Source organism: Parasteatoda tepidariorum, chromosome 6 (genome assembly GCF_982258835.1).
Source record: "Parasteatoda tepidariorum strain Cologne lab strain chromosome 6, Ptep-v5.0, whole genome shotgun sequence".
Taxonomy (NCBI): domain Eukaryota; kingdom Metazoa; phylum Arthropoda; class Arachnida; order Araneae; family Theridiidae; genus Parasteatoda; species Parasteatoda tepidariorum.
Window position 1 is genome coordinate 49992525 of NC_141760.1, and position 26060 is coordinate 50018584.

The 26060-nt window shown below is 28.5% G+C and overlaps 2 long non-coding RNA genes across 2 annotated transcripts in view; both read left to right on the forward strand.

Moving 5' to 3' along the window:
- Nucleotides 1-15139, forward strand: part of LOC139425157 (uncharacterized) — a 67786-nt gene extending 52647 nt beyond the window's left edge. Inside the window, exons 2-3 of the long non-coding RNA XR_011636420.2 lie at nt 10852-10973; nt 13760-15139. This is a non-coding gene — a long non-coding RNA (uncharacterized LOC139425157). The remainder of the gene's footprint in view (nt 1-10851; nt 10974-13759) is intronic.
- A 2351-nt stretch (nt 15140-17490) lies between these two features.
- Nucleotides 17491-22048, forward strand: LOC147808023 (uncharacterized). Its single transcript, XR_015434622.1, has 2 exons — nt 17491-17830; nt 20246-22048. It is a non-coding gene; the product is annotated as an uncharacterized LOC147808023 (long non-coding RNA).
- The last annotated feature ends 4012 nt before the right edge of the window (nt 22049-26060 follow it).

The following is a 26060-nucleotide window of genomic DNA, read 5'->3' on the forward strand; positions in this document are numbered from 1 at the left end:
ACAAATCGAAAAATTCTTCTCGTATTGATTTCCAATTCGTTTTCAAGAAGTTGATGAAGTTTGCATTAGTAAAACGAATATGCAAACAGCATTCATATGACATTGTTTTGAAAGTTTTCTACAATGAACAAATATAACCAAATGTAAAAGCAACTTTACGTCTGTTTCCGACATATAACGAACGAGAACTCACTATTCATGAAGAGGAATTTAAGACTTAAGAGGATTCATCGAGAAATATTTGGACATTTTCAAAGAAGATGATTTTCGTTTAAATACTAAGCATAGAAAATTGCTGAAATGTTTGCAAATAAGACAATGAACATTTTAATAACTTACTGAAGTGGTTATTGTCTTTTTTGTGGAAGTTTTATAATTTATTTAAAAATATAAATAACATTTCAAAGGAAAAGAAGAACGTGTAAAATAACTAACCATAAACTTTTTTCTACACAGAGAAATAAATTCTGGTAAAATTATCGTACTGTATGGTAATGACATTTCTGCAATAAATCATGATTCTTGTAATAAAAACCAACAAATGCTATATTTAAACCATTCATTAGGTGAATTTTTTTGTTCATATAATAATAGTTTACTGAAAGTACTGGTTTTCAAAATTATAGTTCTTGTTACGACATATTCAGTAAAAAAATACAGAACTGAAAAATAAATTTAACCGAATAAATGACTGTTATTCCATTCTCTAACTAAAGTATCATGATAAAGTTACCAAATTGAAACACATTCACCAAATTTTATCACAAAATATGAAACAATATTTTATTGTTAATTTTACTAAAACTATTATCAAAGCTCTTTAGTAAAAACTATTGAGCTTTTTAGTATTCCCATAGAGCTGTAAATATGGTAAATTTTACCGTAATCTTGAAGTCTTGTGCAATTTTTTTCTCAGAGCAAAAAAAGTTAATAAGCATTATTAAAATTGATTTTTTCGATTATCAGTATTTTTTCAGAACATTTGAAATTAATATTTATCTTTTTTTGTTATTCATATTTATTTACGTTATTGTAAATATTTTTAAACGTTTATTGTGTTTTAAAAATAAATTCCTTATATTTAGAGAAATTTAAGTACTTATAATATATTTTATTTGTCATTTTAGCATGAGTATATTCCTTTATTTCTGTCACATAACTTTAAAGTTATTAACTATAGATATTAGATATACACTAAATGCTTTATTTGAATAAACTGAAATATTATAAAATGTTTAAATAAATTTTTACACTACGATTAAATTAGTTTTCCAAGTAGTCAAATTTGATTTAAAAATTGCTAAAGCATTTTAACTCAGATAGCTACCAAAACTGTTAAAACTTCAAAAGTTCACAAGTGATCACGCTTTCTTAAATTTTTGTTAAGTATTATATGAATCATGATTCATTAAAATTGTACTAATGTCAATAAATAAGATAATATTTAAAATCTTTTTTTCATAACTATTATGCACAACCAAATATGAGTTTTTATCTATCTACGGATACTTAATCTGTATTGTTATTCATAATTTTTTACAGATATAAAATTTTTTTAAATCCATAAACAAAGCAAAAATTTAGCATTGGATTAATTACATTATAATTAAATGCTCAGAATTTAAAATGAAAAAAAGTTGATACGAACAACCACTTTTACTTTTTTTAAATTATATTTTCATTTTTTTTTTATCACACTTAGGTAAAATTTATGTCTTACAGAAACATTTTGTTACAAAATAAAATTTAAAAAGACTCCTGTATTACCTAGCATTTTAATTATGTAGATAATAAGGATTTAAAAAAATTAAATGTGAAAAGTGAAGGAAAATTTATTTTTAAAAGAAAATATTATTTGTATTATTTAAAGGAAATTTCTTCTGAACTCAATCATGATTTAGAGTATAGTTTATCACTTGGGATTTAAATTCTTTCATTTGCACACACAAATATATATTCCAAAATGAAACTATCTAGTTCTTAAAAAATATTCCATCTCTTTTCCTAAAAAAGTATCATACATTTGAAATCTTAATAAATAGGATTAAAAATTCTTTCTTAACCACGGAGTGTGCTTACTTCCTTTATTAGCAGATTTAAATTATTTTGTAAATATTCTATTTTTCCACAGAAATCAGATTTTTTTTCCTTAAAAATAACGATTCTGTAGACATATATATAAGTTTTGATTTTTAAAAAAATTCAATCAGTTTATTTAAAGTACGTTTTTTTAATAATAGCATGATTCTTAAACTTCTCAGTATTCTATGAATATATTTGCATATTTTGAATTATATATTCTTTTTTAACTATTATATATTTTATATTTAGGAGTGTAGAAAGCTCTGTTAGACTTATACAAAAATTCTTAATCTAAAAAAAGTTTTTCTGTACTTTAAAAATTTCAATTTTAACTTCATTTATAGAATGTGATATTTCTAAAACTTTTGAAGTTCTTTCCTAATGTCACGGATAATTTAAATAAATAATCGCATTTGAGATTGAGAAACTTTAAATTTTATAACTTTAAATACTGATACATATAGAGAAGTGTATTTTTTACACTTCACTTTCTTAGGAGAATTCACAGATACAGATAGTTAAAATGCATAGAAGTAAATGTTGTAAGCTATAAGAAAGGAAAAACAAAAAGCATGAGTTTAAAGTTAAGTTATTTCTCTAATAACTAATTGTTGATAAAAGTAGAATTATACTAGTTTTAATAAGATATTTTATTCAACGACACATTTCAATTCCCATTTAAAAACTTATTGTAATATTTTAAATTTGAGATCAAATATATACAATGTTTGAATAAAAACGAACTTAATTTATCATCTTTTGATAAATTATTTCAAAATGAAATAAATTATAATAAAGTGAAACCTCTTGTGAGCGGCCACTCTCCATCCCACAGTTAAATGGTCATTAATTGAGGTGGGTCGTTCTTAGGGGTTACCTCCATTGAATTCGTAATGTTATCGAAGATGCAAGGGATTTTAATTTTAAATGGTGTCATTTTCTTGGAGCTGAAATGCCACTTGTGTTGATGTTATGAAAACCAAATCATTGAATTAAATTTAGCTTCAATAAAAATGATCCCTACTGATATAGTTATGTTTAAAAACAAATTTACCAATAATGAATAATAGAATTATTTTAAATAAATAAATAGTTATGTTTTTTGTTTAAGTTTGCTTTTAACTTTATATCATAAAAATAAGTGAGCCTTAAAAAAATGAGAAGAGGTTGTTTGTTTGAGATGCATAGTTTATTCTGAAAAAAATCAAACATTTTTTTGTAATTTAGCTTTTAACTTTGAAACAAAATCAATGATAGCATAGCCTTTAGTACACTTTGGCTGCAACATGTGATTATAGATCTCTTTCAGAGATCGTCAAAAAGAGCTCTCTAAATTAAAGCCTCACACAAATATTTTGAATACATTTTAATCTACGTATTTTTTTAAAAATATTTTTTGTCCTGATACTTTTTCGTGTTTCCTTATTTGACCTTTTCCGCATTTGGGGCAGAGGTTAACCTAGTCGTTGGGAGAGGTTTTAATTGTCTTTCCTAAGAAGAAACACTTTCTTCAACATCAAGTCTATGAAGAAAACTCCGTACCTCGAAAAAGTGGTCGCAAGTAGAGGAGGTTGCTACATAGAGGTGGTCTTTCCTGTAGCTTTCGCAGTAGTTTAAAAAGCGAAAGAAACATGCCAACAAAAATTTATTTTTTCCTTCTGAAAATGGATATGTCTAATTAGCATTTTTAACTTTACAAAAAAATTGAAATTAAAATGGAAGTTCAAGGTCATTAAAAATTAAAAGTTAATTAAAATAGTTTAATTTGAAATAAACAAAATTTGGCAATATTATCCATCTGTATAATTAAAACAACTAATGAGGTGATAAAATAAATTGTTGTATTTGATTTTATTTTTAATGTCATTTTTCAAATTTAGTCATAGGAAATGCTAGCTTAAAAGGACGCTACATCGTGGGAAACACTCCTCTTACACCTTCATAAGCAATGCAAGGTGAAAAAGACGCTATTCCGCGAGACACACTTCTCTTTCACCTTCATGAGCAATGCTTACCTAAAAGGATGCTATACCGCGGGAAACACTTTTCCTTCACCTTCATAAGTAATGCAAGCTTAAAAGGACGCTATACCGCGGGAAACACTTTTCTTTCACCTGCATAAGTAACGGGAGCTTATAAAGACGCTATGCCGCGAGACACACTTCTCTTTCACCTTCATTAATGCAAGCTTAAAAGGACGCTATACCGCGGGAAACACCTTTCTTTCACCTTCATAAGTAACGCAAGCTTAAAAGGACGCTATACCGGGGGAAACACTTCTCTTTCACCTTCATAAGTAATGTAAATTGAAAAGGACGCTATGCCGCGAGACACACTTCTCTTTCGCCTTCATTAATGCAAGCTTAAAAGGACGCTATACAGCGGGAAACACTTCTTTTTCACCTTCATGAGTAATCTAAAATTTAAAATATAAAGAAAAAGTGTGTCCAGGTAAACCTAGAGTAAGCCATGAAGTTTTAAAGAATGAAAAGAAAATTTTAAAATATCAAAACGAAAACAAATTTTGAGAGATTAACTTAAGCTTACGCCGACGCAATGGGTAAGTTCTCTTTCAATAATTTGCCAGTATTTTTTCATTTTAAAGTTTTCTTTCCAGCGGTTAAGCATCTTAGCTTACTTTAAGTTTTTCTGAAATCACTTTTCGTGTACATTAAATTTTTAATTAGTTATGGAGGTGAAAAAGAATTTCATGGTGAAAAGTTTTTCCCGTGATATAGCTATTTTACTATTTTGGCGCAGCATGTCCTCACTTGAACCTTGTGCCACTAAACCCTACATTAAATCAATCAATCATTCAATCAATTTTCCCGTGGTATAGCGTCCTCTTAAGGAAAACTTATAGGGAAAATTCATATCTAATATTTTATGCCAGTTAATCAGAAAATAAATACTAAAATCTAATAATATATTTAGACATATTTTTGCAGAGTTTTATAATTACTTTACTAGCTACGTTCCTATTAAATTATACTTCAACTACTAAACAAATATTATACCAATTTACGAAAAAGTCAAACATCAATTTTCCTTTCTAATTAAAGAACTAATTTATTGCATTAAAAAGATTTACTCGTGAAGGCGAACTCGCGTAAACACTAAGGTTAACTCAGACAAATCAACATCTCTTTCAAATGCATATAAGAATATTCTTCCTTAACATATAATTTTAGAATTAAATTTTTCAAGTTATTATTTAAGTGAAACTTTAAAAACGAAATTTGCATTCACTTTTAATAACTTGCTCATGCCTTCTTTGACTATGTTTACAATTAGTTTTTAGAATATTTTCCACCGATATAGCTATTCATCAACAAAATTGTGTAAGCGAAACGTTATTTCTATTATCCACACTAATTAACAGAATATAACTTAGTTTATTCCCTCATATTCTTAATTAGTTACTATGATTCAATTATATATTTATAAAATCAAATGATTTTAATTACCTTTTTTACACGTTAATCGCTAAGGAATTTTAACCGGAAATTTTTAAAGAAAAAATATTTTTAATCGCTTAAACTTAGACATCCTATTTTCTTTTAAAGATCTGCTTTATATTTTCAGTATTAAAAAATTGACTGCTTAGAATAGCTCTTAAGATTGAAACTACGATTAGATTAAATTAACTAGATACATGAAATTTGGACAATAGGTTCTTTTTATAACGTAAGCGCCTACCAAAGAAAGAATTTTTGATATTAATTATTATTTTAATATATATTTGAAAGAATTATACCCGTAAAGGTGTTAAATACAGGTTGAAAGGTTACTTGAAAATCTGCTGATTTTGTCACTCTATTAGGTTGTTTTAAGTAATTGTTTAATCAGTGTTAAAGAATCAATAATGATTTAGATATTTATTCAAAATCATTTTGTCAGACAGTTTTAAGGGATAATTTAAGTAGTGTTATATAGTTAAAAACGTTTAATTTTAAATTTATTTATTATTAGATTTCAATGCATTTTTTAAAGTTATTTGGGATATTCATGAATTCCTTCGAAGTCAACTGTAAATACATTTGAATTAATTTGAAGCTAACTTTAAACCCAATCCAGAAGACAAGAGCATTCCAAGATCGAGTATCGAGAAAATTTTGCCTTCGTGGAGAACTTTTCTATGAAACTAACCCGCATTTGTGTTGCATGAAGGTGAAAATCGCGAAAACCTCCAGCGGTTAGCTTGGCGGCAAGACTACTCTAACCTACGATCCGTCTACCACTGAAGATATTTTACGTCAGCACCGTCGTCGGTGCGAGCCGGGAGTGGAATTCGAATTGACAAGCCATCAGTGGGATTTGAATCCGGTTCATCTTATTGGAATGCGAGTACTCTCTCCACTGAGCCCCCACGACTCTTAGTAATGTTATCAGAACAATTATAGTTCAGGTTTTAAATCTCAGTTGCATTAATTAATTTTTTAATATTTTATTTCTTTCCGACTCTGCTCTGCTAAGCAAACTTCGAATTCTCTTCTCTACGCACATGTTTAATTTGCAAGATAACTTAATTTTATGAAACTAGAATGTTTAAAGCATCCTAAACTAATGTTTCTTATTTTAAATAGTATAGTAAAATAACTTTACTGACTTTAATATTCATTGTATATTATTATCATTATAAGCTTTAGTGTTACTGAACACTAAAAATGTTAACAATTGCGCTGCACCCGAAGTTGTGTGAAGTAAAAAACTGTACTTCATGTTTGATTGCATCAAAATTTATCACCGGTTTTTCACTGCAGACAAATAGTTTACATCATTTTCTGTGTTATGCGATACACTATTTTTTTTCCTAATCTAAAAGCAATCTGCATTATAGGAGCACGGAAAAAATTTATGGTAAAAATAGCATTCTGTATTGTAATAACATGTCTGGTAAACAAAACCATAATTCTGGTTAATAAAACTAAAATTTATTGTATTTAAACCAATCGTTTGGTTGTTTTTCTATTCATATGCTAACGGTTTGCCGGAAATTTTTGTTTTCATAATTATTGTTTTTACTACCCCACATTTCGTAAGAAATATAAAATTAAACAGTAAATTTAACCGAAAAGTTATGTTTATGCCATGCCGTAAGGTACCATGATACCATTACTAAATTTTACCATATTTACCAAATTTTATCACATATAACACAAAACCACATTTCATTTTTGAAGTTTTACTAGAAGCATTAATAAAGAGCTTCGGTAAAATTTATCAAATTTTGTGGTGTTCCCATCGAGGCAGAAACACCGCAAATTTTACCATATCCTGGTAGTTTTTATCATATTTATTTCTCAATATTATGAAACTGGAATCAATATAAATCTCTTTATCATAGGAAATCCTTTTATATGTTTGAAAAAAAAAGGAATAAATGCTTGAACTACAAACAAAATTCATGAATTTAATGTAAATGAAAGCCTAATTGTTTACTATTATAGCATTCTTGACTTTTAAAAAATATTGCTTACAAAATTACCTGATATTAGGTAATGAAAAGGTATTAATGATCAGAATATACAATATATGACATTGATGCAATGAAATGAATAATTCAAAGTGTCCTTTTCTATTGTTATAAAAGAGAACCACTATAAAATGCTTTTTACTTTCAATAGAAAACTTTCGTTTACTAAACATTAAATTCAGCGATCCGTCTTCAAATCTTTTCAAGACTTTTCTTAAAATAGAATAGTTGCAACACTGCTACAGAAGAAGAGTAATTCTTGAGCTCTTACTTTTCAATTTTTCTCCAACAAAGCAATGTTTATTTTTAACATCATTTCAAAACATTATTATATTCTTTGTTATAAATGATAATACGGTTTTCAGGTTTCCAATGTAATAAGACACCTGTCAGAGGAAAAAACAATTCAGGCGTATATTAATGAATCACGCGTATTTTAGGCATTATTTTATTTTCAATGCTCAGTTGTTAAATTTATCTAGAACAAACTTTGTGTTAAAATAATAATAAAAATCCTCTAAATCCAATTGTTGTTGTTATTGTAGTTCATTTACGTCTCACTAAAGTTGCACAATGGGCTATTGGCGATAGTCTGAAAAACATCCCTGAGGATGATCCGAAGACGTGCCATCACAATTTTGATCCTCTGCAAGGGAAATCGCTACCAACGCTTCGGTAGCCCGACAACCTGCACGCGAAGTCGATCACTTTGCGGTAGAACAGTTTGACGAGGACCAATACCGCACACCCTCGGTCCCTACGTAGACTGATCCAAGTGGTCACCCACCCGCACACTGACCGCAGCCAGTGATTCTTGACTTCGGTGATCTACTGGGAGCCTTTAAATTAAAAAAAAATCACTATTTAGCATTGTAGGTATAATTTAGAATAAATAAAGTTAAGGTAAATAATCGTTAGGACCTTTTTAAACCGTTGACAATTTATTATGCTTCAAAGTACCAATACCAATTCACATGAGAAAAAAAATTGTTTTTAATCAAATTCGATTTATTATAGAATGTATTTGAACTAATGCAACAATTTATTAGTAACTAAGTTTGATTTATATTGACAGTTATTATTGATATAATTAACTTTTTAGTTTAACATACTCTACTAATTTAATAGAAAACAAAAATATAATTTTTATATTTTAATACTATTTGATTTACAGTGTTCTGACGCTATTTCTTTAATAGATGTCAGCAAGAAAATTTCGAATAATGTAGGAAATTCTCCTCAGTTTATGTTTAGTACGAGCCATGCATATCAATGAACTTTTATTCAGTTCTACAGTGTAAAATCAGTTTTCGAATGTGGTTTGATTTATTGTAACCTTTACCAGTATCCGCAACTAAAACGATTCCCAGGACATTGCATTCTGGTAGAACCAACGCGAACTTTGACCCTTTCTGATGTTAATTCCCTTGCATAATGATCAAGTCTCGCCCCAGTGGATGACAAATGAACAATAGCAACGACTGCGGAAAGCTTTATATTAATTATGTTCTACCCACTAACAAATGCGACTTACCTACATCGTCAGACGGCGTCCATCTATCTTCATGACGCCAACTGCTTCGGCCAAATCTATTCTTTTCGCCAACCACAGTAATATTGGAAAATCAGAAATGCCTAGGACTATTCTTGTATTAAAATTATCTTGCCTCCATTTAAATTATAGAAAATTATGTGCAGAATAAGTTATAATAGATTCATTCTAGTTGAAATACTTAAAAATCCCAAAACAACAATTAAATTATTTTTAAGAAAATAATTATGTTTGATAAATGTAAGTTTGGGGAAAAAATTAACTTCAAGTAAAACTTATATACCTTGTTTCTATAACTTAGTGTTTGCTAATTTTAAAATTGTGGAATGTACAAACATACAATTTTAAAATTATTTTTCAATCGCACTAAAAGGAAGAAGTAAGATTTTTAATATTGTTTTTATTATTTTGAGTCTATGTTTGCTAAACTGACGTCTTAGTGTGAGTTTTAGTTTGTAGTTTTCGCAATCAGGGCAATGTATTTGTTTTAAAGTCTAGAAAAACTCAAATAAAGATTACCTAATAGCAAGAGTTTTACCGCTTTCAAAATGAGAGATAAAAAGATAATTATTATTTTTTAAAACCAATTAGATATGGAGTTAATTTAGTAAAACCTTAAAGCTTTCAGGCAGTGAACAGCGGAAAGCTTTCCAACGTCGCAGCAAATATTAAACGCCCACATTTTTTCTCTCCATATGTTTTACCTTTCATTGAAGTAGTCACAAGCCAAATTACAAAAATGTGTTTGCTTTGATCGGAAAAACAAATGATGTTACGATATAATTTTCTTAAAATTGTTAAAAGGATTCCTAGTATTAGAGAAAATAGCAACTAGTTTGCATAATAAAATAAAAACTGCACAAAATCAGTCCAATGTACAGTTTATTTTACAGTGAAAGGCTCATTTGGTCTTGCGCAAATAAACTTCAACCCCCCAACCGATTGCTGTAATTCAATTACTGATATGAAATTACGCTACATTAAAATGAATTTATAAGAAAAGTGAAAAAAAAAATCTTTGAAATCTCTTAGCTCAAATGTAATACCTTTTTATGCCATGTAATCTGATAGCATTCTTTCTCATTATCAATATCTGCGAATTTTAATTTAAGGACTTATTAATGTTGGCGATTTTCCGTTTTACAAATTATCAAAATGAAATACTATTTATTTTGTAACGCAAGTTCAACTACTTTAAGAATCAGACTGGAAATTTTTAAATTAATTTTTATTCTTGTATAAGATGTATAATCAATTCGATAAAAAACGTAAGGATATTAAATACCGAGAAGTCTTAAACCAGCTTTTAAGCTTTTTTACTATCACAGAAAATATTAAACGCAAATATTTTTTTTCATATTCTTAGTACCTTCTTCATCAAAGTAATCACAAACCAAATTACGAGAATGAGTTTTCTTAGGAAATAGTTCGGAGTAAAAAATGAAACTGTGATCGCAATTTCCAAGTACAGATGATGTTACGAGTTAATTTTCCTAGGATTTCTAAAAAAGTTTTTTATTTAAAGAAGAAAAGCAACCAGTTGAAATTTTAAAAAAAAAGAATACTCAAAGTATATACGATAAATACGATTTACAATTAAAAGTTTAAGTGTATTAATGTCTGAGACTTGTACCAGTTATTATACCAGCTAATCGATTGTATGAATTCAATTGCAGGTAAAAAAAATACTTATTATTATGATTTTATAAAAGAAAATGAGAAAAAAATTCTTGTCTTTTAGTTTTTGTACGCTTATAATCTGATGTCTGATAACATTACTTTCCTTACATCAAATCCCATGGACCTTGGAAGAAGAGAATAATCTGTAATATTGTGTGCACCAATTGGATAAACGCATTTAAAGTAAGTCATTTACTATATATATATATATATATATATATATATATATATATATATATATATATATATATATATATATATATATATATATATATATATATATATATATATATATATATATATATATATATATATATATATATATATATATATATATATATATATATATATATATATAAAGATCTGCGAATTTTAATTTAAAACTTCAATAAACGAGGCAATTTTTTGTTTTGAAATCTCTGTTAAAACTGAAATACGATTTACCCACCCACACAATTTCTACTGCTCTCAAAACCAGACCATATAGGTACAAATTAATTTTCATTCTGAAATACGGGTTAGAGTTTATTTAGTAAAGCCTTAAAGCTCTTAGGCCGAGAAGCTTTAAGTCGGCAGAAGCTTTTCAGCTTCGCAGCAAATATTAAACGCCAACATTTCTTTCATATTCTTTATACCATCTTCATCAAAGTAATCACAAACCAAATTACGAAAATGAGTTTTCTTAGAAATAAGTTGGGAGAAACAAATGAAGCTGAGAACGCAATTTGCAATTACAGTCGATGCTACGAGTTAATTTTCCGCAGAGTGTTGAAAAGAGTTTCCAGCACTTTTATAGAAGAAAGAAAAACCCAATTACAACTGTTCTTCAATGTAACGAAAATAAAAGGGATAAAAGAATTCGTGAATTAAAATGTGGTTGCCTTGAGCAACATTAAAATTAAAAAAAAATAAAAAATAAAAAGTGCCTTTATCTATGAATTCGAACGGTATCTAATAACAAAGAACTATTCCCCTCAACTTGCTAATTCCACGGCCTCGAGGGCATCGAATAATCGTAGAGAAATCTTTGGGTAAAAAAGGAATAAATGAAATTTATTTTTCATATATTTTACCACATCTGATCTTAATCTTTAATTTAATGGCTTATTCCGAATGTTGTTATTTAATGTTAAGAGATAAAAATAAAAAATAACGTATTGCACTTCGTGTTATAAAAGAGAGCTAATTTCCTCTTTAAGCATTAATTTTATTACAGAAGGAACAAAAGCATAAATATAAATTTGTTTTTGATAGAGAAAGCTGTTATAAATTTCATGGTTTTAAGTAATAATTACAAATATTATTGACTAATGCTAGTTATAAATTTTATTATCTGTTTTTATTAAGCTAATTGAACTACAGTTGTGGCATAATATTTTGCTAGCAAACTTTTCCAGCTCTTAATACATTTAAACGGTAACTTAAAAGCTAAAATCATGGAGGGGGAAAATGCACAGAGAAAAGTAAGAATGCAATAAAAAATTATTTGCAGCATTTATTAGATAAAAGGAGATTAAAAACAATTGAATGATTTGGAAGAACTTGATGTGTCTTCAATGTAAATTAGCTAAACCTCGAGCATCAGCAAATATCACAAAATGAGAATTGGTATTTAGTACTAACGAATAGGAAAAAAGCGCACTTTATAGCAACAGCAATGTCAGAGGATTACTGATGCCAGAATTTCGACTCAAACAATTCTATACCAACTCTGTCATGTAGCTTTTATCACTAGAGACATATGATTTGTGTTTAGTTAATAGGGAAACACCATACTGCAAGCATTAGACATCATATTGCACTGTCATCTCAGTTGAAAACAAGATAAGATGAGCAAAGTGCTCATCGTGGAATAGTCCTGCTTTCTTTTACAATCTTACAATCGAAGAGCAAACATCTGGAGAACAGGAAGTGTTTGGAATTATTCTGAATTAGTGGATAAAAACATCTGATTTTGTGGAGTTGGAGAGATGGTCTGTACATTATCAAAAATATGGAACTGATGTCTAAGCAATGTGTAAGTGTTATCCTCACCCCCATTACTTACCCTTATGCAGCAACAATCAGAGAAGAGTTTATTTTCATGGATGATAACGCCAACCCACATCACGATCAGCTGGAGAACAGTTAATAGTTGCACCGAAAGAATCCTTAGATTGCATTAGCCAGCATATTCTTCAGATATGAACCCAATAGAACATGCTTGAGGCACCCTAAGGAGGTGGAAATCTAGTCGTTCATCACCTCAGAAACAATTCAGCTGATGAAATAATCTCTTCGACAGGTGTGCTTAGAATATCCTAATCTCTCTTTGTGAACTTGGTTGAATCAATACATCGTATGTGGGCAATATTATTTTTGTATTAGGGGAAACCATAACTTTTATTGAAATTTATTTTTATCTGATAAATGACATTTTTTGCTTCTGGAAAATATAAGCAACAAATTGTAAATGCTCCATTTTTTTTCTTTTATCTCACAACACTTATACACTGTATACTAGACACCAAAATATTTTCAATTACGCAGTTTATATTTAAAATCATAATATCCCCTTATTGTTTTGAGTAGTGTATTTGCTCCAAGATAAAAGTGCGCAGGAAAACCAACCGCGGTTAGCCTGATGGCTATTGGATTACATTCTGTGACCTGTCCATCATTGTAATTTGTTTTCAGCACTGTGGTTGGAGGAAGCTTAGAATAGTATACAGTTCAACCAACCATTGCTGAGATACGATTGATTGTCAGAGGTTGACTAAGCCGTTAATTTCCTAAGTATAATTGTATAGTTAAGATAGCTTTATACAAATGAATGGTTAGCTTAATAATTTCTTTAAACTATTGCAAAAGCTGCGTCTCTTAATCTTAAGTTTTCTTCATGTTCTAAGCCAAAACTTTTGCCTTCGTACTGCGTTTATTTGAATATTTGGTTGCTATTTAATGCAAAAAACCACTTTTCTTTTTTGCAGATTGGGGTGAAGCAAATTCGTTTATCAGAGGAATACTTTTATACTCAAGTCTGTCCACAACTTTTAGAAGAAAGAGCTAAAACACATGTTCCATCTATATATACACATTATATTAATCTCTACATTCGAAATATGTATCATGTTTCTTTTGTGAAAACAAAATTATAACCGTCATTGAACAACTGACACAGTTTCAGGTTTAGGACTATTAATATTCAACTCCATAGCCTTGTACTTTGAGCCTAATCCAAAAGACAAGGAAACTTGTGGTTCAAGAATTGGGTAAAATTTGCTTTCGCGGATTACTTTTTGTTAGAAAATACCAACATATGCTTTACATGGAGGGGAAAAATATGAAAACTCTCATGACGCGCCCTCATGACCATGAAACCTTTTCTGACACTCTAATTAGCAGCAGAAATATATATTTTGGTATCTTTTAGTTACAAAAAACAGCCTAATAGTTAATTTACTGAACCTGTTAGGATATCGAAATAATATTTGTACTAAAATTTAAAATTCAAGACAAGTAGCTAGTAATTTTCTTCAAACATATTTAAATATTTATCAGCAAGTGATTTTGTAAATGAAAGAAATTTCTGTGATGAACAACTGCTTCCCTTAAATTTAAATAACTGCAAATAAATTCAAATTTAAAAGATTGTTGTTTGGAAGTGAGCCTTATTTAGCGTAAAAAACACACCAATGTTTAATGCTGTATTAAATAAAAATAATTAAAAAAAAAATACTAATTATAATATGCTTTCCCTATTTTGACCTAAATTAATCAAAAATAATGAAAAAGTACGAAAAATATGATTAATAAAAATTCTGTGTCAAAGACTTAAACATGAAATATCCAATAACTATGTTTATCTTTTTATCTATAAAATAGTAATAAACTTATCACACTCACTATATTTTGAGTCAACATTGAGATCGCTAGAGACTTGGTACAGTGCACTATTTAAACAACTTTTGCTTTGACACGAGCATCGGATGCATATAGCGATTTACAGAGCAATTCTTACCCGTACTTGCGTATTTAAGTGCAAACGAAATTAATTTTTGAGAAATACCATCAATGCTTCGATTAGAAAAATTCCACTTGTCATAAACCTTTAACTTTTAACATTGAACTGAGTTTTTTTTCATGAATCTATGTGCTATTCAGCACAAAAGTCCAGTTTTTTTCTTATGCGGAAAATATACATCGTTCGTCAGGGAAACTGTTACTCAAGCTTTCCCATGACCTTTAGAGTTAACGGGTTAAAAATAATCCACCATCACATATTTCACTTGGAAATCAGATACTTCCATCTCTATATGAACCACATATTTATCTATACATTTAATACATACATCAAGTTTGTGTCTAAAGCAAGGAAAATATATACTGAATTTTTATTAAATTTGTTCCTATTATATAAATATATTAATAAAAATTTAAGTTTAAATAAAGAATATATGGGTTTACATTTTGAAGTATCATTCATTATATAGTAAAAAAGGATGTATGAATGTAAAGTATTTGGGGGTTGTAAAAAAAAAGTATCTGTATATTTCTAAAAGATAAAGCACGAATTGATGCTCAAAAGCGATACTCGTATGTTATTACTTTTGGTTTGAAAAATCTCCTGCCAAAGTGATACCGATCTTCCTTTTTCTTTAGTCTTTCTTGTTCAAAACTCAAAGTATTTTCTCTAAATAAATGATGTTTCTTTTGCTATCTGTGCTAGATAACATTTTGAAATAACTGGCAAAAAGCACGCAAAAGGGAATTTACATATTCTTTGCAATGTTTTATGCCTGCCGTAGTTGAAACCCAAGATATCTGCTTTATGATAAGTGATATGTGGAAACGAATTTAAAGAATTGAAATACGCGTCATTATTTACGCACTGGATTATAGTAGAATATTTTTTTTATTTAAACAAATGTTATTTGTTGGTCAGTTATTTTTGTAGTATAGACCACACTGTATGATTTACTATAATAAAATAATTAATTGCAAAATAAGTTTATTGACCAATAGTTGGAATTGAATAAACTGATAGAAATATAAAAATACCGTAGGAAATTCCTATGTTGTTTTACCTCTGATTAAATTTTACCATACACTTTTGTTCTCAGCGTATGGCAAATGTTTACCATAGAAAAAGTATTATTGTTTTTGATGGATTGGTTTAAATAACGCAGAATTGAGCTGGATTATTGAAGTTGTAGTAATACAAGCCTGCTTCCTTTTACAACCATGTTCGCTCTCCCATATGAATGACGCATGCGTATAGTGCGTTTCCACTAGTTTGCCTTATGCCTATGGCACTTCCTTTTAAGCATACCAAACAGCTAAGGTGTTTGTTAATTAATTTTTGAGAAATACCATCAATGCTTCGATTAGAAAAATTCCACTTGTCATAAACCTTTAACTTTTAACATTGAACTGAGTTTTTTTTCATGAATCTATGTGCTATTCAGCACAAAAGTCCAGTTTTTTTCTTATGCGGAAAATATACATCGTTCGTCAGGGAAACTGTTACTCAAGCTTTCCCATGACCTTTAGAGTTAACGGGTTAAAAATAATCCACCATCACATATTTCACTTGGAAATCAGATACTTCCATCTCTATATGAACCACATATTTATCTATACATTTAATACATACATCAAGTTTGTGTCTAAAGCAAGGAAAATATATACTGAATTTTTATTAAATTTGTTCCTATTATATAAATATATTAATAAAAATTTAAGTTTAAATAAAGAATATATGGGTTTACATTTTGAAGTATCATTCATTATATAGTAAAAAAGGATGTATGAATGTAAAGTATTTGGGGGTTGTAAAAAAAAAGTATCTGTATATTTCTAAAAGATAAAGCACGAATTGATGCTCAAAAGCGATACTCGTATGTTATTACTTTTGGTTTGAAAAATCTCCTGCCAAAGTGATACCGATCTTCCTTTTTCTTTAGTCTTTCTTGTTCAAAACTCAAAGTATTTTCTCTAAATAAATGATGTTTCTTTTGCTATCTGTGCTAGATAACATTTTGAAATAACTGGCAAAAAGCACGCAAAAGGGAATTTACATATTCTTTGCAATGTTTTATGCCTGCCGTAGTTGAAACCCAAGATATCTGCTTTATGATAAGTGATATGTGGAAACGAATTTAAAGAATTGAAATACGCGTCATTATTTACGCACTGGATTATAGTAGAATATTTTTTTTATTTAAACAAATGTTATTTGTTGGTCAGTTATTTTTGTAGTATAGACCACACTGTATGATTTACTATAATAAAATAATTAATTGCAAAATAAGTTTATTGACCAATAGTTGGAATTGAATAAACTGATAGAAATATAAAAATACCGTAGGAAATTCCTATGTTGTTTTACCTCTGATTAAATTTTACCATACACTTTTGTTCTCAGCGTATGGCAAATGTTTACCATAGAAAAAGTATTATTGTTTTTGATGGATTGGTTTAAATAACGCAGAATTGAGCTGGATTATTGAAGTTGTAGTAATACAAGCCTGCTTCCTTTTACAACCATGTTCGCTCTCCCATATGAATGACGCATGCGTATAGTGCGTTTCCACTAGTTTGCCTTATGCCTATGGCACTTCCTTTTAAGCATACCAAACAGCTAAGGTGTTCGACCATATGCAATACAAATATCTATCTAAATAGCCATCTTGCCATATAAATTTCTATGTTTACTACACTCTAAAAACTGTACCTCTGATTTCAGAGGCACAAGCTAAATGTACCGTGTATTTTCTCGCGTAAGAGGCACATAACTAATGTGCCTTTAAAAATGAGAGGCACCACGAGAAATTGAAGGCACCAAAGCAAACGCCAGTCAATGCGCGGTACGAAAAGACTTTTGTGCCTTTCATTTCTTTTTCTTCGGTACGATCATGTAACGGAGAACAAGCGCATGCGCACATCAGTGAAAAATTTTATGACGAAATACGTTTTCTGTCCCTTCCCATCCACGCTACCGATGGAAGAAGTTTGTCTACAAATGTGTTCTATCGATGTTATAAAAATGCTTGAATTTGGTAAGTTTAATACTTATATCTTATTTTTATATTTATTCCTAAGTAACGACGGCATCTTTTTTATTAATACATTTCAATTTTTATTACTGAATTATTAATGCTACAAATCTTATAAAAATGTTTAAGCGAGAGAGCTAACCCTAGTTATGTTTACATTTCTGTTGTAGTTGTATTATTTATGTTTTATCATTATAATATTAAGAGGAATGTTTTTAAAGTGCCCTATATTTGTTCTGTAGTGTTTGATTATAATTTTGTATGAGGTTTTCAATGTGGCGATAGCTATGAATAAGAAATCATTTTTATTTGAAATACCAATTTGCTTTTTTGTTTATCTTAGTTTACATTCGAGAGCTATCACAGAAATTCTCTCACAGAATGATTGAATAATTTAAAAAACAACGAAGAATGTTTTCGAATTTTTATTATAATTATGAAAAGTATACTTTCAATTATTAGCTATTTTAGAAAACAATTGACATTGATATCTAATTATAATTATTTCAAACTGTTACTAAACTTACAGTTGACATAAACCTGAAGAAAAAAATAAGATTATGCTTTATTTATATTTTAAATATGGTGTAAGCATGGGAGAAAAAGGCAATCTTCTAATGATTTATAAATTTTTAATTAGTTATTATTTTTTTTGAAAAAGTAATGTTTAAAAATGTTTTATTCTAACATCACAGCTTTCAGTGTATAATTTCAAATTTTAGTTTTGAATTAATGACTCAAAATAGATAACATGGGATATATAATTATTTACGACTGTGAAACTCCTTTTAAAAATTGTAACATTTCAAATTGAAATTTAATTTATTTGATTTTTAAAAAGGATTAATAGCTTGCTCCAGGGTGCTCTTGTGGCACAGCTGGTTAAATTATCTTTCACACTGCTTATTAGAGAACTAGGGTAATGAGTTAGATCCTGGCAATGTATAAAACAACTGGCGTGTATACTTTGCATATAAATTCCGCCACAACTGAAAGTTCTCTCATTGGTTATCGTGCAGAAGATTCAAACGAGCTAGCTCAAGCGGAGTCCACTTTATCTGACCAGTATCAAAATTACATGGCATTTTAACCATGGCCGTTAAAAAGTAAAGCTCTAGAAATAGGATTTTTGGTCATGGTTGAGTGATGGGCGGTGATGAGTACCTTGCTCTTTGTTTAAAATAATATAATGCCAAGTACTTAACAGCTTGAACTTTTTGAAAAATATTAAAGTATTGCTAACTAGAGCAGTTTAATTTACATAATTTTGATATCAATAACTATATATAAAAAATAAAAAAATTATTTGCATAACATTCATTGGATCACAAATGGATTAGATATGCAGAATCGCTGTTGTGTCACTGGCATTTTCCAAGATAAATTCTTAATGCTTTATCGATATATACTGAATACTTTATTTAAAAAATATTTGGTACTTCATATTCAATGCTCAACACTTTATACTCCATGTTTTCTTGCTACGAAAAGCTACCTAGTAAAACTTTCTAATTCAGCATCAGTGATAATAATTTTTAAGAAACTTTTATTTTTTTTTATTGTTATTGCTAAATTACGTGTGTTACTTAGAATAACATTATCAAAAAACTTTTATTAATCTATAATTAATGCTTTTCCTGAACTGTAGTAAAAAAAATATGAAGCGAAGCAATTTTGATATCAATATTTAGAAAGAAAATATATTGATTGTAAGGATTGATATGTGTATAAACTTGATACAGTGAAAAAAAATTTTTTTTTTTTTTGCTCTCTGAAAGACAATTTAATGTTTGTGTAATCTAAATTTATATTATTAGTATAACTAAATGATTAATAGTTTTTTTTGCTGTTACTTTTTGTCTCGACTGTGTTCCAGTAAATGCAAAAAAATGTTTTTAATTATTAAATATTTTTATAAATAATAAATAATTACTTTTCGATTTACATTTGAATTTTCTTTGTTGACTCCAATTTTGTTTTGTGTTAAGAACAATCCTTGCACTTTCTTATGTATTTAAGCTTAGATAGATTTACACTTTTTTTTTCTTTAACATGTTGAATGCCACACTAATTTTACATGGCTTGTCCGTCTGGCCAAAATGATTTTTTCGGTATATATTACAATTATTTCTTCAAACCATTTTAGTAATAATAATATAAAAAAAAAATTAGAGCATTAAAAATTTATTCGAGTTATGTGTTTCGAATAATCTAGGCACCAGTCACCGGTGACCCCTATGGCATTCAACGTGTTAAATTAGTTCAATAATATTATATATAAAAATTATTTTAGCTAAACCTATTCTTAATGTAATAAAATCTTCATGAATGTATTTGTGTACATTGTGATAGAAACTTTTAACAACTTATTCAAATAAAATACTCTTACATTGATAAGTCCTGTTTTAAATGTTCTAGCCGAGATGAATGCATGACAAAACACTGACATGGAGAGGAAAACCACTAAGCCTGCTACAGTTAGTCTGGCGTCCAGGGGACTCAAACCCATGATCCAACTACCTCGGAGGGTATTTTACATCAGCACTGTGGTCAATGCTAAACTATAAATAATGTGGATGCTGTGGGAAGGATTTGATCAGGCCTCCTCTGCAAATGCTTTGCCCATGTACCTCCCCCGGCGAAGTGTTGAGCATTTTTTCTTCCGGATACAACCTTTAAATGTCCGTTGCTATTTCTCTGAATTATTGTGATTCTGTATTAATAACTAGTGAAAACTAAAAGAAAGAAAAATGTGTGTCATTTGATTTTTTTCAAAATTTGGAAAATGTTTTAATAAAAGTTCTCTGCGAAACGTGTGGACTTTTTTTATAAGGGTCTGCATTAAACGAATCTTACCATTTCCAAGTAAAATTGACTTACAGTTGTTCCACTCTGTAAAGCAAATTTATCTATATGTTATCACCTTTTACTATGATATTTTATTTTCTCATTATAGTGCTAATTTTTTTAATTTTGTTTTATTTTAAATTATTATAATTTTTGTAAATTTGGTTTTGGCTATTCTCACTGGTTAAATTACTCATTGTATTAAGTGTGTTTACCATTATAATTTTGCTTCCGGTGTTGTTTTTTCTTTTTTTACCTGCACTTTTTCTTTATTGACCTTTAATTATGATATTACTATATATATATACATAGCCTATACTAAGTATTTCAAATTATTTGCCAGATTTTAAAATTCTTAGCCAAAGGAAAATGTTAGAAATTTTTTATGATAGATTTTTTCTGTAGGAAACTTTTAAGCATAATACAAATTTATTATAAATTAATTATTTTATAAAAATGCAAATAGAAATTTAGAGTCATTTTGCTGTTGGGGAGGAGTAAACGTGCAATGAATGGGGGAGAGATTGAAAAATGCAGATGTTTTATCGTGTTTGAGGGGAGGAAATAAACATAGATTAAGGTTTATTTTTGGCAACGTATTAGATTAGTGTAGTAATATAAAGATAAACCTGAATCGACGCTATGTTCTGCGTTATTAAATTAGTGCATATATTATTGTCATGAAAAAATATTTTTTCTGCTAAAATAATCTGCATCTTGTTTTTCGTTTGAAAACAGCTTTCGCCAATACTTTCCCTCAAAAGGGAACAAGGTCTTTTTTCTTCAATTGTAAACTAGCCATTGTACATTTTCTCTATGGGCTAGTTTTATTTAGTACATTAGATTGTTGTAATCAAGTTTAAGTTAAAATAATTTTTATTTTAATATTTATAAAACAAATGCATGTTTAATGATTGGGGATAAAAATGCGGAATTTCACGATTTTTAAAATACTATAAAAAATAAAAATTCTGAAACAAGCTTTCAAAAAAAATTGCAAAATTCTTTTCATATATTCAGAGCTCAAATAAAATTGTCAATTAAGTAATATTAAGTACAGTTAGTTCTAAAAAAATTGAAAGCTAATGTTCCCAAAATGGGAATGATGGCGACTAATGGGTTAATATGCTTCGCCAAAATCAGGCTTTTAAAAAAAAATTCATTTCAATAGAAAGAAATCTTTGATTTTACACTTGTAAAGTCATTTGATTAAACATATTTGATGTTATAAAACATACAAATTGTTCAAAATCTACATCTATAATTTTAAAATATTGTGAAAGTTCTATATTTTTCCATATTTGTGTGCAACTGTTACTAAATTATGTAATATTGTTCTTTATGTGTGAAAATAAAAGATATTAGATTTCATGATATTTAGTGTTTAATTTTGATTCTTATAAAGCTATTTTATTGAATCTCTAAATATTTAAAAAATATCTAAATTTATAAGAAATTTCCATTTTGAGGATACTTTTTGGAAAAAAAAGTCCATGAATTATATTGACTTGGTTTAACAGAAATAAATATTTTTTATACCTATATCTGATTAGAAAAACATCATTGTAATTGTTGAAGTATCATTAAACGCTACATAATTAAAGAAATTGTATAAATTTACATATTTTATAATTGCCTATGAAAAAGCATTAGATGGAATCCCTTGAGATGATCACCTCAAGTGGCCAATATTCAAAGAATTGGGAAATATTTTTCATTAAGAATTATTATAATTAATATCTTGGTAATAGTGTAAACCCCTTTTTATATGAAGTGCAAGCAAATTACGAATGGGTAAAAAAAAAAGTGTGTTCAAATCTGGTAAATAACAGGTTTTGGTTCCACTAAATGCTTATTTCAATGAGTGGTTCATAAAAGCAAAATCTAAGGTACAATGTACCTTTCAAGCTAAGAGGTACATCTGATTTTGCCTCTGAAATCAGAGGTACATTGTGCCTTTCATTTTTAAAGGTACGTTGTGCCCTTAAAATTCAGAGGCACAAACGATCCAAATGTGCCTCTGAAATCAGAGGTACATTGTGCCTTTCATTTTTAAAGGCACGTTGTGCCCTTAAAATTCAGAGGCACAAGCGATCCAAATGTGCCTCTGAAATCAGAGGTACATTGTGCCTTTCATTTTTAAAGGCACGTTGTGCCCTTAAAATTCAGAGGCACAAACGATCCAAATGTGCCTCTGAAATCAGCGGTACAGTTTTTAGAGTGTACAGTTGAGTCGATAGAAAAATTTCCTAAATGTAAGTCAATTGAAATAAATGGGGCTATATACTAAATCTGATTAAAAATAGAAAGAAAGCGAAAGGTCGCCGAAGAACATCGGAATCATGGGAAAAGGAGTTTACATGATGAGGGCAAAACCTGTGTAATTTTTGAGGTAGTAGAAATCCTCTATTTTTAAATACATAGTTGAGAACAACGATAGAAATTATTATAAATACGGGAGCGTTTAAAAAAACTGAAGAAATTTAATACTAAAGCAACTAATTTTTAAAATAAGTTATTCAGTGCAATTAAAATACTTACTTTTGAGTGCTTATTGCATGGATATTGAAAGCACCTTCATAAGGAAATAAATCTACAGTTCCACAATAACAGCTTTGAGTTTTCATATTCCGTTTGTTGAAGGTATATTGAGAGAAATATGATAATGACATTTTTTAAAATTATTTTTAGATTAGATATTAAATATTTCTTTAAAAAAACACGTTATTTTAAACTGAAAGTAGTTAGTTATACTGATTATCACTTCTAAACTATCAAAAAAAATTTACCACCTAGCTACAATAATTCATAAATAAAAAGGGCTAAAGTTCAAGTAGCCGTTTGGTACTCATTAAATCTCCTTCATTTAGATGGTTCCAGCCAACCTGCCTTTGAACCGATGCAAAAGTGACAATATTTTGTGGTATTTGTTTTGCAATGAAATAACAATTCCTAATGTATATTTTCATGGCTGTATTTAACTCAACAAATAATTCCAGCTAAGTAGAAAAAAAGAAAGAGGTACATTTTAACCTCTTCAATTTGAAATTTAACGGTAGAAATGTACATGGGATAAATATTGGAATAATGAAGTTTTCTGGCATTTTTAAGCCATTAACGCCTGAATTTTTTGTATACCAAAACCCAATAAAAACTGCTTTTAACAAAGCGGTTATTTGTTTTAGTTAAATGAATATTTTCTTCCGTGAGTTATTACTTCATTTTTGAAAAGAATTGAAAACATTTGATTGATGATTGAAAACAGTCCTGTTTCATTGAAGAAGAGTTCTTGTTATTTGCGTGACTTATATGTCACGCTAGGACAAAATGGGTTTTAAAGGTTTCGCAAATTTAGTCAAAAAGTTAAGAAAATGATATTCTAGATTCTGTAGCTCTTAGTGCTAAAATATATAATCGATATAATTTAACACCAAGATATATATAATCTATACATAATATGTAATAGAGAGATATAATATATATATATATATATATATATATATATATATATATATATATATATATATATATATATATATATATATAAAATCTGTTTTAGGCTCTAGTGTAGAATGGGGAGGCCCTTGGTTTGTCAAATATAATATATGGATATAAAATCATATTAGTTTTAAGCTAAAGTAATTATTTTTAAAACTCCTGAAAATCAGATATTGTTCATCAAATTCGAAGTATTGAGTAAATGATAACTTCTTTATGAAAGCTTCGTTGAGTAAATTAAAAAACCAAATCGCTTTGGGTTTTTTTTTAATATACTCAATGAAGTTATTTTAAATTCTGTAGAATGTTCTTCATGCTTAAGAAATGGGGATAGAAGATTCCATTATTAAGCTTGAAATTTAAAGTATTGATTGGAAATGAATAAATTAAAAAACAAATCTAAATTTCGTATTTTCACTGTGAAAAATGGATACTCAATTTTATAATATCTTCTTCCCTCTGGATAAAAAACGTTTCCTTTTATGTTTTACTTTTTAAGATGTGATTGATCATAACATCGAAATTGAAAAATTACTGAATACACTTGTTTGGGAATATGAATTTCGTCAAAAGCATTTTCGATTACCATAATTGAGAAAGAAATTTTTGTAATAACCTGACTAAATTAAATTGAATTATAACCTGAAATGAAAGAAATTAGAGGCATTTCGTTAGATTTTGGAATCAAACCGATAAAAACAATTTGATTAAAGACCCAATAACACCTGCATAATCCTGCTATACAGTGCAACAAGTTTTCAAATCCGATTTAATAAAAATTTTGGAGAACCAAACGTGATGACATGGGGTAAGAAATGGAAACTACCATGGTCTTCTATGGGCATGAATCCAGAATATCTCTCCCATATAATCCTCTGTCTGCATAAACTGAATGTTACTGTAACATTTTACAGTAATATTAATCTAATCAATAAGAAACAACCAAACTCCCAGATTGCTTTGAAATTAGAAAGTAAAGAAATATGTCAAACATTATTTTTTCCAATGCCCACCTGGGGAATGACCTTTCGTCAATGCAGACATCTGAAGGGCAGATTTGTTGGTATAGTTTATAGAGCTTTTTATAGGATAATGTTCTCTTTTAAGATGATCTGATGAAAGTTTCCAATTATTACACAAGCAATCCTCTAAGTAATTATCTTACAAGTATTTTTCAGAATTATTTTGAGTAAGTTTTGAATTTTTATGGGATAATAATCTCTTTTCAGATGATTATTATATTTTCAGATTACAATGATACATTTTACCCTTTCCCCTCCCGCATTCTATCAAAATATATAGTAATTTTACCGAAGCATTATGAATTCCTTCAAGTTTATTAATTAACTAGAAGGCATTTTATGTTCCATTTGATCTTGTTTGCCAAGAATTAATCCTAAATGACGAAATCATGAAATGGATATCTATATTAGTGTGTAATTCCTAAAGCATTCTGAGAGATTTATCGGTATTTGCAAAGAGAAACTGATACATGACGACATAAATCCTCTTAAGCATTTCGTAGAATTTATTACACTTTCTCTGTATTCTGTTGTTTCAAGTTAAGTACGAATGATATTGAATTCGTGCTTATATATTGTGAAAGTTAGATTGTCAAATAATTCGCGTTCTAGAAATCTCTAATCGGTAAGAGTGATTAGAGATGAATTACTAAATATTAGTTCCCTATTAGTAGATATTATTTATACTAAATATTAGTTCTCTATATATTATTTTAATACTTTCATTTTACCAGTAATTCGTTCATATGTTGTTCTATGAATTTAAGGCATTTAAATTTTTTTTTGTTCCTTTTACCGAGCATTTAATTTGGAGGAAATTTAAGAAGAGAAAATTTTTCGCAGTTTGATTCTTTTCAATTTAAAAG